Below are 18,148 nucleotides of genomic sequence, written 5' to 3'. Positions count from 1 at the left end.
ACCAGGATGTAGACAGTTAACATCAACAAGGAGATGTAGTGGGTAGTATGGTTTTATGACATATGTTTCAAAGAAGTAGAGAATTTTGAAGGGAAAATAAAAAGAGAAAATATTTGGAAGAGTCACTGTCAGTGATTTTTGTTTCAAGGGGTTAATGGGCTGAAGAAAGATTAACATAGCATTGAATTCTTTTCTGTTGTTGCTATTCTCATTGCCTTAGAGGCTATTCTCAAAAATGTCCATGCTGTAATCCCTGGAACCTGGATGTTACCTTACATGGCAAAAGGGACTCTGCAGATGAGATTAAGTTAAGGACCTTGAGATGGAGTGACTATCCTGGATTTTCCATGTGGGTCCAGTGTAATCACAAGGGTCCTCACAAGAGGGAGACAGGAAGATCAGAGTAGTAGATGAGCTGACAGAAGCAAGAGGTTGGAATGATATGAGAAAGGGGTCATGAGCCCCAGAACACAGGTGGCCTCCAGAAGCTGAAAAAGGCCACAGGAGAGATTCTGCTCTGAAGCGTTTGGAGAAAAGGCAGCCCTACTGATACCCATTTTAGGCTTCCAACCTCCAAAAGTGAAAGAGTGTACATTTGTGTTGTTGAAAGCCACTAAGTCTGTGACAATTTGTTACAGAGGCGACAAGAAACTAATGCAGTCCCTGAACACCATCGTGAGCTATAGGAGAACGCTATCACCCCAAGGTGACATGGCAGGCCGCAGGCAACCCCTCTCCCTTGCATTTCAAGATGACATGGCACCCTGCTTTGCACTCATGTCTGTCACAGTCCTTCACAGCATGCGCACGTGTCATGGTGTGAAGTCCTTAGGGAAGTGAGCCCCTCCTGGAGCTGCCTTCCTTTAAATCTTGCGTGTACATGGATTGTTGCACCACTCACAATAGTTTATGGTCATTATTTGTCTATCCAGCTTTCCCCTTAGACTGTAACTTCCCTGTCATTTTCCTATATATATCATCAATCTCCTTAATCTCAGTGCTTAACAAAAGACTTGTCATTGTGCTCAACACATGTGAATTAAACAGAATTGAATTAATGGAACACACCAATGAGGTCTAGAAGGGGTGAAACATACACCATGATTTGCCCACCTGCAGATGCCAGGAAGAAGCTCAGCAAGTAAGACATAGGCTCTAAAGAACTAGATAGAAATAGACAACCGAGTCACAGATCTGGGATGGAGGGCAGCAGACAAGCCTTAACTGGTGAAATCCTGTTTGCTCCTTAGGTCCTACCTGCCTGGGGGTAGGTGTGGTCCTCGAGCCTGACATGCCTTTTGTGAAAAAATGTAACCCATGCATGAGATATTTGAGTGATATGTATAATATCCATTATATACTTGGCTTGTTCACAAACTCAGTCAAGTCTGGGTTGTACAGTGACTTCAAAAATGAGCAAAATAAAATCTCCATGCTTCCCATTACGGACGTAACTTTTTGAATCACTGAGTCAGTTTATGAGTCGCACAAGAAAACGGGTCCCATTGTTTACTAGTCACACCTTATCTCTGAGAAAAAGGAATTTGTGTAATGAATCAATTAATGAATTTAATGTGCCTAAAAACCTTTTAACAATTTCCAAAATAAAAAAATCTTCTAAAAAAATCTTCACTTGAGGACAAGAAATATGCCACAGGATCTAAAGGCCCTTCTCAAAGAGATTTGGAGGATACAGCAGATGTTTTTATGTGTACATTTGATCTATGTGTTAAAAATCAGTTGCATTCCTTATCCTAGCTCATCAGGAGTAATTCAGTGGCACATTTAAAATGGACTCTTGCCAGTTCCAGAGGTGGCTTATCTTAAAGCAGGCTTCTGAATCCAAACAAAGCAGCCTTGATTTTCTACCATCAAAGCTGTCTGTAAGTCACTCATTAATTCAACAAACATTTAAGTGCCCACTCTGAGCTAGGCAATGGAAACAGCATGGTAAACAAGACAGATTCCTGACATCACTGAACTTACAGTCTAGCTGAGGAGATAGACATTGAATAAGCAGTCTCAATGATCAAGAGTTTTATGTCATGGGGAATACGAAGTGCTACGGGAATGTATAACAAGGATTCTTATCTAATCTTGGGGTTTAGGGAAAGCTTCTCTAAAGAAATGACCTTGAACAGAGATCTGAGCAATAAATAGGAATTAGCTGGGTGAAAACAGCAGTGGGGTACAATAAAGTGGGCTAGCTTTCAGGCAATGGATCAGCATGTGTAAAGGTCCCTAAGCAAGAAAGAACACTGTTAGGAATTTTACAAATTGTGGTGTGGTTAGAGCAGAGAAAGTAAGAGGAAAAAGGTAGATGGGTCACAGGGTAGATGATCAGGTCTGCAGGTCCCTGTAGTTCATGCTAGCAGTTTTTCTCAGGACCAGTCAAGTCAATAGGAAGTAAACAGGAAGGAAGAATGCCATACAGATCTATGATTCTATGACAGATTTAATTTGTTGTATTTCTTTGTGGTTCTCATATCAGCTGAAAAAATATGTATGTTTACATATATATACATAAATATATATATATATACACACACATACATATATTTCTATATTTATGGGTGTGTTTCAGAATAGGCAACTGGATCCCTGGAAATGAAGGCCAAGTTATAGGTAGATCATAGCAGAAAGAGCTCCTAAACTGGCTCTGAACCTAAGCACCACCTGGTAGCAGCTGCATCAAATTGCATGAACTGCCTCTTACAATAGTGGTTACTCTCCAGAAGCCATGTGCAAACAGTACAATGTCTATTGGTAACTAAAGATAGTCTTTTCCCAGATGCTGGATTCAGAACCTGCTAAACCAGAGGTGAAGTGATTGACCCACAAGCATATTTTGCCACAAATTTACTGTTCTATTTTCTGGTGCATATTTGCATTAGAATGTGGAACATGGGCATCTCTGTGCTCTTTCATAGATCCCCAGTGCACAAACAGATGTGGCTTGCACATGGCTAATCACTTTTCAAGTGTTGCATAGGCATCTATGCTGACATTACATGCAAATGGTTTCCTCCCTGCTGAGAGTGGCTAATAGGTGAGGGACACAGTAAGAGAATTAAAAACAAACAACAAGACCCCAAAACTCCATTTCTCTTCATCATGAACACCTTAATTATTGGTATAGTCAAGTGTTGCATTCATTCTATATATGGACCACCTTGACATTTAAAGTCCCATGTTGCTTTAAGATTAAATAGCTTCAGAGTGAGAAATTATTGCTATAGTAACAGATTATCCACGGTTCTTTTAAAAATAAACTTCCATGTCAAAGCAAGAAACCATTCAAACTGTATTAATAATAAGCAAGCAAAATGAGAAAGAGAAAGATGGTATGTAAAAGCATTGGATGTTTTCCATTTTTATTTCTTTAAAAAAAAAAATCACGTAACCATACCTAGAATAGAAAATTTGGGATCCAATCAAAGGATTCCCATTTGCTCAGCACAAAGGGGAACATTTGTTTTTTAAGCATAAACATTTCTTACTTTTTATACCTAGGATTTTAATAAAGGGAATAACATTTAGAAATACATTTTGTTCTTTTGAAAAGAACAAAGATTCCTTTTTCTTTAAGGGATTGGCTCATAACTAAATAAAAGGAGGTTTTGTTGTAAGCATGGACTAAAGTTGGATTGACTTCATTCTTTCTTCAATTTTCTGTTTATGTGATTCTTTGTGTGACCTTAGGTGACTAGTTTCCCCCTTTACTTTGGTTTATATCAGATGCTTCCAAAAAATGGGCAAATGTTTCGAGACCCCTTACCCTGTTAACTCGAATAGCCAGCATTAGTCATGTGAGTCCCCAATGGCACAGGACTCACAAAGACCTGGGCTTACATCCCTGTCCCATTACCCATAACTTGTGACCTTGAGCTTGCCCCTTCACTTTTCTAAACCTCATATACTTCATCTGTAAAATAAGACTTAGAATGGCTGCATGCCTCTTCCATCCCGAATTTGGGGGAGGATTAAATGAGACAGAAGATGTGAATATGCTTTGGAAACTCTCCAAAAGTGAGAGATTATAATTGCATTGCTCTCTTGCAAAGAAAGTTGTTGTATGTATGTGTATGTGTGTGAATTTCTGCACTCTTAATGTGTGGTTATAGATGTTGGTTTTTCTCAGAACAGATATTATGTTTCTTTTCCACCAAAGATGAAATGCTTCTGGAGTCACTTCTAGTTTATAGTCAGGCCTAAAAGAAAAAAAAAGCACTCTCATCAATATAAAGTCAGATTCTCCCATTTTACAGATGAGGAAAGTGAAACTAAGATAAATGTTGTTTCAAGTCCAAGGATGCACAATTAGTAAGGGGCAAGATCCAACCTAAATCCAGGTTTTAGGATTTTTAGTCTGGTCTTTTTTCCACTAAAAGAATTCCCCAGGAAATCTGGAGGAGATCTGAGTGCTAAAAAGATGAGGAAAGCTTTCAGAACAAGTATAAAATCTTTTGGTCAGCTTAGCTTTGAAAGATAAACTGTGAAAAGGAAATGCATTCCTATCTCAAGGACCAGTTAAGGTCATATATCTCAACTGGGAAGAGATAATAAAGTTAGAACTAAGCACAGGGGAGAGGGGATGCCAGAAGCCTCTAATTTTTTTTTAAAGGAATGACCATCCCTAAAAAATGAAAAGATGAATGTTAGCTGGGAAGCGAGGGAATCTCTTTCAGTTTTCTGGCTTTAAGAGACATTTCATCAAGGAGATTTTTAAACAATATGATAGCAGGCAACTAACCGAAGATCACAAAGCTGACCAAAGGCAGGAAAAAACTACCTCGTGCTGCAGATTAGACATGATCTCCAATTTCAATGGCAAAGGGTAGACTGAGGATGGGACTTCTCAAATTGGTAAAATAAACCAGAACTCACCTTGGATCTAAGTTGAATTCTGAATTTGACTCAGAATCACTGCATTGGGGCGTGTATAATTCAACAATGCACAGAAAAGTAGTCATAATACAATTGATAGTTTTACCAGAACTGAGTATTGACGAATTTCTTAGAATCTTTGTACACAAGCGGTAACTCGGATTATGTATCAACACGCACTGGGAGCGAGCCAGCCTCAGGGGGAAATGGCCAGAGCGCCATCTAGTGTAAATGCTGTCGGAGTAAATGCTCTCAAAAGGCAACGTACTCACCAGTGCCATCTAGTGACAAAGGGAAAAAGTACTCTCAGGATCAAGGAATTCAACTGAAGTCCTTTGTGAGCTACAGCTAATCTGGTAATGACAGAACAAGTTTAATTGCAATTTCCCAAAGATAGGAATTAAGTCGCATTTCCAATGTTGAGTGAATTATAATGAATGCCCTTTGGGTTTAGCTAAGAGAAAGCTTGGCCTTGTCTGACTCTCCCTCCACCCCTCATCCTCTAAGATATGACCTTCTCCACTGAGCTCCCTGGCACTTTGTCCATGTCTTCCACGCTCTACTCTCAACACAGACAGCAACAAGATGAGGTTTTTACTATATGTTGGCTAATTGAATTTAAATATTTTTCTAAAAAGGAAAAAAAATGTAAGCGAGGGGGTGGGCAAAATAGATAAAAGAGATTAAAAGGTATAAACTTCTGGTTATAAAATAAATAAGTCACAGAGATGAAGTACAGCATAGGGAAGAGTCAATAATATTGTAATAACTTTGTATGGTGAGTATATTTTTTGTGGTGAGCACTGAGTGATGTATAGACTTGTTCAATCAATATGTTGCACACCTAAAACTAGTATAACACTGCACGCCAATTATACTTTAGTAAAAAAAAAATTAAAATAAGAGCCAGGTCATGTCATTCCTCTGCTCAAAACCCTTCCATAGTTCCTCATTTCACTCAAAGTACAAGTCAAAAGCCTTACAAGTCCCAATATAATATGGTCCCCGATTACCTCTCTGAAATCTCTCCCTCCCCCTCACTCTCTTGCCACATCGTATATGTAACAGAAATCCGGACCTGGGAAGACTAGATTTTCAGAAGCTGAAGATGGTATAGTAGAGTGCTTAAGCACCTGGGCACCGGTGTCAAACACACACTGGCCAAGTGTTGGATCCACCCCACACTAGCTGTGTGGCCTTGAGTACTCAATCTCCCTGAATCTCAGTATCCTCATCTAATAAATGGAAATGATGCTAAAAACCTATTTGGAAAGTTGTGGCAAGAATTGACTGATAACAAGGCTTGTTCCTAGCAGAGGCCGGGCACATAGAAGTTCCATAAAGAATGTAGTCAAAGCAGCTAGATCCTACACTCTGCACATTTACAAAATGAAGACATAAGTGGCCTGCACACCAAAATCAGAAACAGCACGAAGGAATAACAGCAAATGGTAGAATCAGGGTGCCAAAAGATCTCCCCAAGCAGGAATGCTAGGTCCATGTTCCCATTATGAAGGATAAATACCATGTTTCAGTCCAAAATCTCAAAATACATAAGAATGGAGGAAGGCGATGTGGCTTAGCAACAGAATGTGCAAAGACCACAGAGATTTTAGTCAACTCTAAGTTCAGCAGAAATGAGGAATGCTGTGTGAGGGCTAATCTGACCTTGAACCCCATGAATAAAAGCACGGTGTTTGTTTGGGACAGGAGGTAGGCTGGCTCCACCCTCCTCCCTACAGCAGAAGCAGTGGGCTCACTTCTGGGCAACACCCTTTAAGGGGACATGCCTGGACAGTAGTCACTCAGACCTCGAAGGGATGACAGACATATGAGAAGCAATTTAAAGGCCTCAGGATATTTAACTTGAAAAGGTGCACACAGACAAGACACGGTCTTCAAATCTCTGCAGGGCTGTCACCTGAGAGAAGAAACAGATTTCTTCTGTTCCTTATTCTGAATGGCTTCATTCAACAAATACTGAGAACTTAGAAAAGTCCCAGGGAGACAGATTTGGCCTTGAACAAGGACATCTCCCATTTAAAATCATTTCCCTATGATAGGAACTGCTTTGTGAAGTCGATGCCTTCTCACCAGAGACAGTCCAGTAGAGATAGGTATGGAGTTCACTGTTCCGTTCCAGCCTTCTGGAGAAGCTGAGTTAATCCCAAAGCTTCCCAAGGATCCTGAGAGTCTATGAGGCAGCTGACAAGGGACCCAACACAACAGTCTTGAACGAGAGGTGCCCAAGTTGGATATGGCTGGAAGGTGGGAGATACAGGGAAGTGAAGGAAAGACTGAAAGATGCAACAAGAAAATGAGAGAAGTTTGAGGTGCAAGGAGTTTGTTCCAAATCCAAGTAGGAGACAAGACCCCAATGTCAGCCCCAAGTCTCAGGTCTCCTCCTTACCAGTGAGGCTCAGGGCCCAGAGTCTCTCCCAGGGTGAAACTCTGGACTCCCAGCAAGATACCCTGAGTCACAGTTTTCTCTATTCCACACCCACTCCATTCCCAAGTTGCCACATTTATAAGCTACACTTGTGTTTTGGTCTCTACTTTTCAGTTCTAGTTTGTTGCTCAGCCTGGAACCCCAGCCCACTGGCAATGCCATAGTTTATCCCCAGGCCCGTGGCCTTGACCCTGATTTTCAGGGCCAATGGATGCGAACTTGCCACCCAGGAGAGGAAGTTAGGTGAAGGTGAGGTGGGGTCAAACCTGGGTTTTATTGCAAATACGTGTTTAGACATGGCTTGTCTTCAGAATGCAGGGAGGTAGTGTATCCATTCTACTTTATAAAGGAGCATGAGATTCTCATCTGTGCCCAGTCAAAAAGAGAGATGTATCCTCTTGGGATGAGTCAATGTATTCATCTATAAATGTGACATCTTTTTTCATTTTCATGAAATCACGTGAAATAGAATTTATCAGAATAGCTGTATAACTGGACCATAAACTGTGGTGTCAGAACTTTCATGCTGTATACACCCAGTTATCGGTAGTAAAATCAAATTTTGATGAACCATGTTAGCAGAGACACTGAATTATCTTATTTTAAATTAGTAGATTATTTTTAGAGCAGTTTCAGGTTTGAACAAAAATTGAGCCAACAGTACAGAGTTCCCATATACTCCCTCAGTTTCCTCTATTAGTAAGGTCTTGCATTTGTGTGGTACATTCATTATCGTTGATGAACCAATATCGATACGTCATTATTAACTAAAATCCATAATTTATATTAGGGTTCACTCTTTGTGATGCATTTCTATGAACTTTGCCACACAACCAATTTATGTGTCCACCATCACAGTACCATACAGAATAGTTTCACTGCCCTAAAAATCTTCTGTTCTCCACCTCTTCATCCCTCCTTCCTCCTCTGAACCCCCGGAAACCACCCATCTTTTTGCTGTCTCCACAGTTTCACCTTTTCAAGAATGTCAGATAGTTGGACTCATACAGTATGCAGCTTCTTAAGACTAGCTTCCTTCACTTCGCAATATGCATCACAGTTTCCTGTGTGTTCAGCTTGACAACTCCTTTCTTTTTTGTGCTGAATAATATTCCATTATCTAGGGGTACCACAGTTTATTAATCCAGTCACCTACTGAGGGACATCTTGGTTGCTTCCAAGTTTTGGCATTATGAGGAAAGTTGCTATAATCATTTGAGGGCAGGTTTCTGTGTGAACATAGGTTTCTAGCACATTTGGGTAAATACCAAGGAGTACAACTGCTGGATCATATGGTAAGAGTATGTTTAGTTTTATAAGAACCCACCAAACTGTCTTCCACAGCCTCCATATCTGCTGCTTCCTATGCTTTAGAATACTCTCCACTCCAGCCTGCTAAGCTAACTCCCACTCAACCTTCAAGAGTAAACACAGATGTCATATCCTCCAGGAAACCTGTCTAGATGCACTACAACTGGGTTAGGCGTCTCCACTGGTGAGGCCCCCCAGCACCTGACTGACCCCTAGCATAACATGTTATGTGTTATGCTAGAACTACTAAGTTTTAAAATTATATTTTTTACTTTATTGGATTTTTAATTACAAAAGATAATTGCTCTTCATAACAAGTCAGATGGTATAGAGATGTACAAGGAAAAATTAGTAAGCTTCCCTTAGTCCCCCTGGCTCTATACAGACTTAACTCATTGCTCTATTATACCAAAGATCTACTATAATTTATGCAACCATTCCTATATGGATGGACATTCAGGGTGCTTGTGGGGATTTCCTTTTTGCTACTATAAACACTATATTCCCTGACTATTAGAAAATGTTTTTATATGTTTATTGGCAACATATATTCTCATCTGTGAATTGACAGTTCATACCCTGGACCTATTTTTCCTACTGGATTCTTTATCTCTTAGTAACTTGTAGAAACTGTTTGCCCATTGAAACTATTAGCCTCTTATCATATGTCACAAATATTTTCTCCTAGTCTATAAGGGTTTACTTTTTTATATTTATGGTGTATTTTTCCATAGAAATAGTTTCAAATACATATGTAATCAAATATGTTTATGTTTTTTCTTCATGGTTTCTGGATTCTCAGTCTTGCTTAAGAACCTCTCTCCCACCCCTAGGCTTACAAATATTCTCCAATTATTTTAAATTTACTCCACCAATACTTTGTATCTTTGACATATTGTGACCTTAAACTATCAAGAATTTACTTGTAGCTAAGTTCCTTGAGGCCAGGGATTGTGCCTGACTTATCCATTTATCTGTCGTGCTTAGCCTAGGGTCTGGAATAGAAGAGATTCTCAGAAACATTTGTTGCACTAATGAGTAAGTGAATGAACAAAGTCATATGTGATCTCTTGCAGTGCACCAATCTATTCATATCCCATATACCTAATACATGGCCAACACTATGGTAGGGGCTGGTGACAATCCTTCCCTTTGAGCAAGTGACAGATTAGTGAGGGAGGCAAATGTTTGATGTGATCACATTTTGAGATATTAACAGTTGCTTCTGTATTTCTTGACACTCCATTGCCAAAAATATTGGGGCCATTAGACTTGCAGCACTCATTGTCTCAGGAAAGAAATCACAAGGAAGATAAAAGAATCACATTTTGACCTTTGAGTTTCAATAATCAAGGTTCAACGATAAGTAAAAACATCTGGAGGATAAACTATGGAAAAAGCGAGCCCGAACTCCTACCGCCTCCAGAGTCTACATAAAGCCTTATTAATGGTTGGGGAGGAAAGAGAGAAAGAAAATAATAGCTCAAGGAGAACCTAGTGTGCCTTTAAGAACACAGGGAATCTTTGTCCTTTTCCTGGGAAAGACTTGGGAAAACAGCAAGACTCCCTAGTTTCTCCCTGCCCAGCCTGGTGTGAAGAGCAGTAAAATGATTTCCTAAATGACCAAGAGAAGTAGACAAGGTAGAAGATTGCCTTGAAGGAAACTTAGAGTTCTCCAATGACCCTTAGGTGACACAGGAGAAAAATCATTTCTTGAGGAAGGACACGGAAGTAGCAGAGATTGAGCTGGCCCAGGAGAAGTGTTTTTGGTTGGAAACAAAGTCAGAGAAAGCAATGCCCTGCATGGACCTACAGCTTATAACCACCTGGGATACCATACCATATGGCAGATGCCACAGAGCTAGATGATGATCCAGGACTAACAGCAATCCTCCCGTGATGCCTGAACAATACATTAGCCCAAGAATTTAGATCCAGCCCTCAAGAATTAGAGAAGAGAGCCATGCATCTGAAATAATTCAAACTTTTTCTGTTGGGATGCCTGGGTGGCTCAGTCAGTTAAGCGACTGCCTTCAGCTCAGGTCATGATCCCAGGGGCCTGGGATTGAGTCCTGTATCAGGGTCCCTGCTTAGCTGGGAGCCTGCCTCTCCCTCTGCCTGCCACTCTCTTTCTCTCTGACAAATAAATAAATAAAATCTTTAAAAATTTTTTTTTCTGTCACCTAGGGGAAAGGGAGGCTCAAGGGAGAAATACAACTCAGAGAATAAGACTGCAATGTGCACTGCTACATATATAAATCAGGAATTATGATGTAATGTGGTGAGTAGACTGAGAGACATAAGTACAGGAAAATATGGGGGCGTTCAGGAGGAGCCACCTGGGGAGGCTCCCAAGAGGCAGTGATATTTAAACTTAAAGAGTGTAAGTTAGCCAAGTGAATGGGGTAAGAAAGAGATAAAGCATCCCCCAAAAGCAGATTTTTAGAGTGTCTTAGTCTCCTCAGGCTGCTACAACAAAGTACAATAAACTGGGTGGTTTAAACATTTATTTCTCACAGTTCTGGGGGTTAAGTCCAAGATCAAAGCGCTAAAAGATCTCATGTCTGGTGAGGAACCACTTCCCGGTTTGCAGATAACCAATTCTCATTGTATCTTCACGTAACTGAGAGAGAGAGATCATCTCTCTAGCATCTCTTCTTATAAAGGGACTAATCCCATTTATAAGGGCTCCATCCTCATGACCTAATTACCTCCCAAAGGCCCCACCACCTAATATCATCACATTGGAGGTGAGGATTTCAACATATGAATTTGGGGAGGGCACAAACATCCAGTTCATAACAAAAAGCATAAAGCACAAGGCAGGGGAGATGCCAGGGATAAGGTTGTAACCTGCAGCAAAAATCTAATCAAATGATGAGACATAATTGTTAGCATTAAACCAAAAAGTTTTGTGTTTTAAAATGGACAGCTGCAATGGCCATAGCTTCAGAAACCTAGATGTTGACATTATAAATCATCCAGATGATTTAAAAGGTAGTAAATCTGTGTCTCCTGTTTTGGCTTCCCATGATGGGGAAAGGTCTGCTGATTGTGGTTCAAATTACAGACAAAGGGCTGATATCCAAGATCTATAAAGAACTTCTCAAACTCAACACCCAAAAAACAAATAATCAAGTCAAAAAATGGGCAGAAGACATGAAGAGACACTTCTCCAAAGAAGACATACAAATGGCTAACAGACACATGAAAAAAATGTTCATCATCATTAGCCATCAGGGAAATTCAAATCAAAACCACATTGAGATATCACCTTACACCAGTTAGAATGGCAAAAATGGACAAGGCAAGAAACAACAAATGTTGGAGAGCTTGTGGAGAAAGGAGAACCCTCTTACACTGTTGGTGGGAATGCAAGTTGGTACAGCCACTTTGGAAAACAGTGTGGAGATGCCTCAAAAAAATTAAAAACAGAGCTACCCTATGACCCAGCAATTGCCCTCCTGGGTATTGACCCCAAAGACACAGATGTAGTGAAAAGAAGGGCCACATGCACCCCAATGTTCATAGCAGCAATGTCCACAATAGCCAAACTGTGGAAAGAGCCAAGATGCCCTTCAGCAGATGAATGGATAAAGAAGATGGGGTCCATATCTACAATGGAATATTACTCAGCTGTCAGAAAGGATGAATACCCAACTTTTACATCCACATGGATGGGACTAGAGGAGATGATGCTAAGTGAAATAAGTCAGACAGAGAAAGTCAATTATCTTATGGTCTCACTTATTTGTGGAACGTAAGGAACAGCATGGAGGACATTAGGAGAAGGAAGGGAAAAATGAAGCGGGGGATCAGAGTGGGAGACGAACCATGAGAGACTATGGACTATGGGAAGCAAACTGAGGGTTTTAGAGGGGCGCGGGGTGGGGGGGGGGAATGGGTTAGCACAGTGATGGGACAACTAAGGAGGGCACATATTGCATGGAGCACCGGGTGTTATACGAAAACAATGAATCATGGAACACTACATCAAAAACTAATGATGTACTATATGGTGACTAATATCACATAATAAAATTAAATTAAATTTTTAAAAAGTGTCTAAATTTTTTCAATGGTTTGTTTACAAGGCCCACTTTTTTTTCTTTCAAGATTTTATTTAAATTCTAGTTATTTAACATATAGCATATTATTAGTTTCAGGGTTAGAATTTAGTGATTCATCAGTTGCATATAATACCCAGTGCTCATCACATAAAGCTCCCTCCTTAATGCCCATCATCCAATTACTCCATCCCGCCACCCATCTCCCCTCCAGCAACCCTCAGTTTGTTCCCTTAGAGTTAAGAGTCTCTCATGGTTTGCCTCCCTCTCTGTTTTCATCTTATTTTATTTTTCCTTCTACAAGGCCCAGTTTTTATCCAAGAGACACTAGAAGGCCAAAATATGATGGGCTCTGAAAGTGGGCATTGATCTTGTGAGCTAAATATTGTTCAGATTAAACCATTTAGGACTGTGATGACTGTGTGGCTCTTGGTGTTTGTAGACCAGATTACCTTCTTTCAGATTAGTATCTTTCCTGAAGTAGCACTGGAAACAGATGTTGCCCTTCTGAACATTAGATGTTTCAATAATGACCAAAGGCAGGATTTCCTTGTTTCTACTTAGCCCCATTAAACAAAGGCCCATGACTGGGAGATTTCTAACTGCAAGCCTCAACATGTATTAGGACTCGGTCATCACTTTGCAGAGACAACCCCCGCCCCCAATCCCAGAGCATCCATCTGACAAGTGTTTTGTGAGCTCTGCACACAACTAAGCAGCCAGCTCAGGCTCTCTCCCTCACTTTGACCTATTTTTCCGGGTCCCCTCTAACCACCAAGTCCTTTTTAGCCCTGATCATTGTGGGTAAGAACACCCAAGGCATGAAGCTAAGTGCTTTCGACACATGGGAATGATGCTCCACTTTAAGAAAAACAAATATAGTATGGATGACCCCAAACTGCCCACCCAAAATACATAAATTAGTTTTTAAAAATTCATTAACTCTGCAAAAAGCATTTACAACAGGCTCTCTGCAGTTAAAATTTGAATCAATCTATAAATATTTGCAGATTGTTCATAAATACTTGTGTTGCAGAAAAGGCGGTACTCCTGCAGCGAGGAATACAACAGTTGCACTAGAGGAGAAAATGGAAGCAGTCATTCTTGCTAACTGTATTTTTAGAGTCGTTCCACTTGCAAATGCAAAGCCATGAGATCTCAGAAAACTAGGGCCAGAATTAGGGGCACAGGATATAAGGGAGAGTTTAGAAATCATCTATGATACTGCATTTTGGTTCCTGGGCAAAAATGTTTGGTATTCATATATATACAGATGAACACTCCGATGGGTGACTCACATTGTGTTCTTCAGAAAGTTGGTATGAAATTCAGCTATTGAATGGCTAGGCTGTCATTTTATTTCAAATCAATTCAACACGTTTTTGAGCAATTATTATGTGTAAGACACTGTGCTAAGTGGCGTATGAGATAGAGAGATGAACGAGACACCACTGTGGCTGCCACAGCACTTAGAACACACAGAAAATAGGAATGTCAACAACACTTACGACACAAGGCAAAACAGGATCACAGTGAAATAGACTCACCAGATGTTATGTGCATACACTGTCTCATTTAATCTTCCTGACAACTTTTGAGGCACATTCCATTATCCCCACTGTTACAGATGGGAACAGAGAGGCTTGGGGACGTTGTTAGCTAACTCACCAACAGTCACACAGCTGGTAAATGGCAAAGCCAGGATTCCAAATAAGGTAGGTTTTAGGGCTCCACAATTCTTGCTCCATCTACTACACCTAGCCATCTCATCTACTGCTGGAGTGTATACTGTGGAAGGGGCAACATCAAGAAATACAACCCCAAGGTGGGTGAGAACCAGATGGCAGGTACTTGGAATGCTCTAGCAAGGAGTTGTCACTGTATGCCATGAACAATCAGGGGACTTTGAAGGTCTTTAAGCAGAGCAGCAACAACACCTGATTTTCACTTTGGAAAGATCATTCCTCGGTGTGGAAAATGGGCTGCAGGAATATAAGAATGTGAATAAGGAGACTTTTCAGAAGGCTGCTGTAGTCTATGGGAGCAATAATGGTGATCTAGACCTGTACTGCAGAGATGGAAAGTAAGAAAGGCTAACGATATTATGCATGCAAAATTCATTTGATCTTAGGGACTTGATCCAGAAGACAACTAAGCAAGAGAAATAAAGAGGTCTCCTAGCTTAGCACTCTGGTGCCTGGGAGAATGGCGTGCCTATCAGACAATTACATCTGAGAAAGTAGAGATTCTTCTGGTCAATGTCCTCTGATGTTTAGGAGTCCAAGAACTAGGAACTGGGCTCAGAGCGCGGCAAGTTAATAGTTAATAGATTCGGCCCATGGCCACTTTCCAGAGAGGTTTCAGAGGATCCTTTAACAGGAACCAAGATGCCGTGCAGTCATCGTCATGATTTCCTTTCATATCAACAATCAGGAGACCAGATGAGGGCAAAATCTTGAAAACTTGCCAGTTTCTGAACAGCGTGGAAAAGGGAAAAACTTTTGAACACTGGATATTCAAAACTGTTCTCCTCTCCCTTTCACGCCTCTGTCTCTTCAGAAAGCCTACTAAAGGCCATCTTTACATGTAAGTGCAAAACACTGCTGAAGACTGCATTCCAAAATGGTGTGTTAGAAGACAATATTCTGACTGCTTGTTTGTTTTATCCTGATATCAATTCAGAGGGAGACTGCAATAGGCGGGTAAAAAATTCAAGGAAATTATACTTAAGTAGTTTCAAAATCATGGGATGATAAAATAGGAATCCATTTATTCATTCATACATTCTTCTGGGCAAGCAGTCTACCCCAATGAGCACAGGCTTTGGAATCAGGCCTACATGGGTTTGATGTCATCTACCTCCTACTTTTCTGGCATCAAGCGAAACACTTAATTGTACATTATTTTTTTCCATTTTTTTAAATGGTAGTGATACAAAGACGTAAGACTAAAGGAGATGTTGAAAGTAAACTGTTTAGTGGGGCACCTGGCACAGAGTGTTCAGCCAATGAGTAGTGGGTTTAACTCTTTCAACATGATGTGGGTTAATCTCTTTCAACAAATATTTATGGAGCACCTGCCATGTACAAGACAATGCACTACACGGTGTGGAGAAACAAAGAGGCTCCTGCTCTCCAAAAGCCTGCCCCTGGAAACTTGAATTGGAATAAGGAAGTCCCATGAGCTTTTTTGCATTAATAAGGCAGGTGTATTTATGCCAACTCTGCTTTCTTTCCCTACCAACACTGCTGAATGCATCATACTTTGTGTAGGACAGTAATTCTTGACTTTTATACTCTAGCCACTACAATGTAATGAGGGAGCAAAATTGATTTTAGAAAAAAAATTAAATATTGGTGAATCATTCATCTCATTCTACTCCCCAGAAATAGCATGATACATTTCCACACTTCCAAATGTAAGACTCAAGTCATTAAGTGCATTTTGAGAAACACTGTTCTATGAACAATTACTGCAGCACTTGTAGAATGACTTTAATGCTTGATGTGTTAAAATAATTGTGCACATCCTCAAATGAGTGAAACAGGTACGAGTGATCTCAAAACACAGTTACAAAACTGAAAATTGATTATTTAAGGAAATACTTGAGCACAAGTTTAGGTTCTTCCAGTTTCCAAAGCAAACATTCCAAGGGAGGTGTTCTCATACTTTAGTTATGAAACAAAGAGACATCCAGAGGAGTAAGAACTCCTGATTTCCAGACATCCCAGGCCCATGCAAAACAAAACAAAACAAAACAAAAACAACCCTCATTTGCTTAAACCAAATGTTTGCAAATAACTAGGTTTTTAACTCTTTCAATTTCTTGGAATAAGATCAGTTTATTGATATAAATACCACAATAACTTCATGCTTTCTAAATCTAATTTCCAGATGGTATTTTTCCAAAACATTTAGAGAAAAATAATAATTCTGGATTTAAGACACTTTCTACCATAGCTTGATTTGCATTCTTAGAGAAGAGAGAGTTTATTGGTAGTGTCACGCAGGTTTCAGTTTTGTATGCCGTGGAAACATTGTATTTTCTAATCAAGCTACTGCTGCAGTCAGATGGTTATAGATTGACTCCCAGAGGACCCCTTATTAAAATAAATTATTTTACTCCTAAGACTGTCCTGGAGCATACAATTTTAAATACAATTTCTAATTAATAGTTTCCTAGTTACATGGTAATGCAGGTTCCCATAAGAGGGCAGGTCCAAATTGATATGACAGGATGAATTGAAAAACAGAACAGATTCCTAAAGACAGAAATTGAGTCCTCACAACAGACTATGAAAGCCAGCAGAAATGTTCAGCCTCCAGAGCACCTTCTCAACTAAGGGTTTGAAAATAACACTGAACCTGAAAGTTTCAACTCCCCTAGGTTAACCAACAGGCTTATTTCATGCGTCAAACCTTTTTTTTTTTTTCCTGTATTTAGTACATTTTTAAGTCAGGCTCCCATTAGCCCATTTCAGCACTCATGACTAGAATTATACATCCCACAGTGAGACTGACCATAGATTAAATTTTTCTGTGCTGTTTGCAGAACAGTATTTTTTTGCACTTTCAAATGCCTTTTAGCCATAAATATAACAGTAATCTCTAGTGACATATTCAATGATAACAACTGACTATGTTCTCTCTCTAGCACTGTATATCCTAAGATGCTGGCTTTAATTAGCCCTGCAAATTCAAAGGAGCAGGCAGGTCCCCTTTATGGCAGCACTCAAGGAGTTACATTTTTCTCATGACCCTTAGTATTTTATTTTAACCCATGTGCTGCAAAACTAGCTGTGAGTGCTCTGGACTAAAATGTCTCCAATAAAATAGAATGTTGAAATTCAGGTAATGAATTCATACTACCAAATCTTTCTCTCTCCCTCCCTCTCTCTGAGACACAGCTCCTCTGCTCATCATTTCTTGCAAGTTAAACAGAATGAGTGCAAGGAAGGATTAGATTCGGTATTCAGATAGCAATCATGTGGGCAAAGTGCCAAATCCAAGGCTTCTTAGAGCTTGTCTTTTGTCAGTTACCCTAGCCCTGATTTCAAAAAGCCTCTTGAGAAAAAAGAACTTTTGGATATTAAAGGTGGTTTCCAAAACCTAAGCACAAAATATCTGTCTATCTATCTATCTATCTATCTATCTATCTATCTCTCCACCTATCCCAGCATCACCACCCACACAAGCGGCAAGGGTAATGTACTAATATATTTTTTCATTTTTAAAACTAACTCCAATTCCAAAAGGTGGGTCTAATGGCATGCACAGTTTTACATATAGGTATAGGGAAAATCAGTGACAAGTGAAATATTTGCATATATGTGTCCCCAGATAAACATTTCTAGGAAAGAGAAAGGTAAATTTTAGATTTAGTGGTGGTGGGAGGAGCAGTGCGGCTGCTTAAATTGCTTTAGTTCTGTTTCTT

Source organism: Eumetopias jubatus, unplaced genomic scaffold (genome assembly GCF_037043125.1).
Source record: "Eumetopias jubatus isolate StellerSeaLion01/CBP00866 unplaced genomic scaffold, mEumJub1_p1.0 scaffold_11, whole genome shotgun sequence".
Taxonomy (NCBI): Eukaryota; Metazoa; Chordata; class Mammalia; order Carnivora; family Otariidae; genus Eumetopias; species Eumetopias jubatus.
This window is presented reverse-complemented; position numbering follows the sequence as displayed.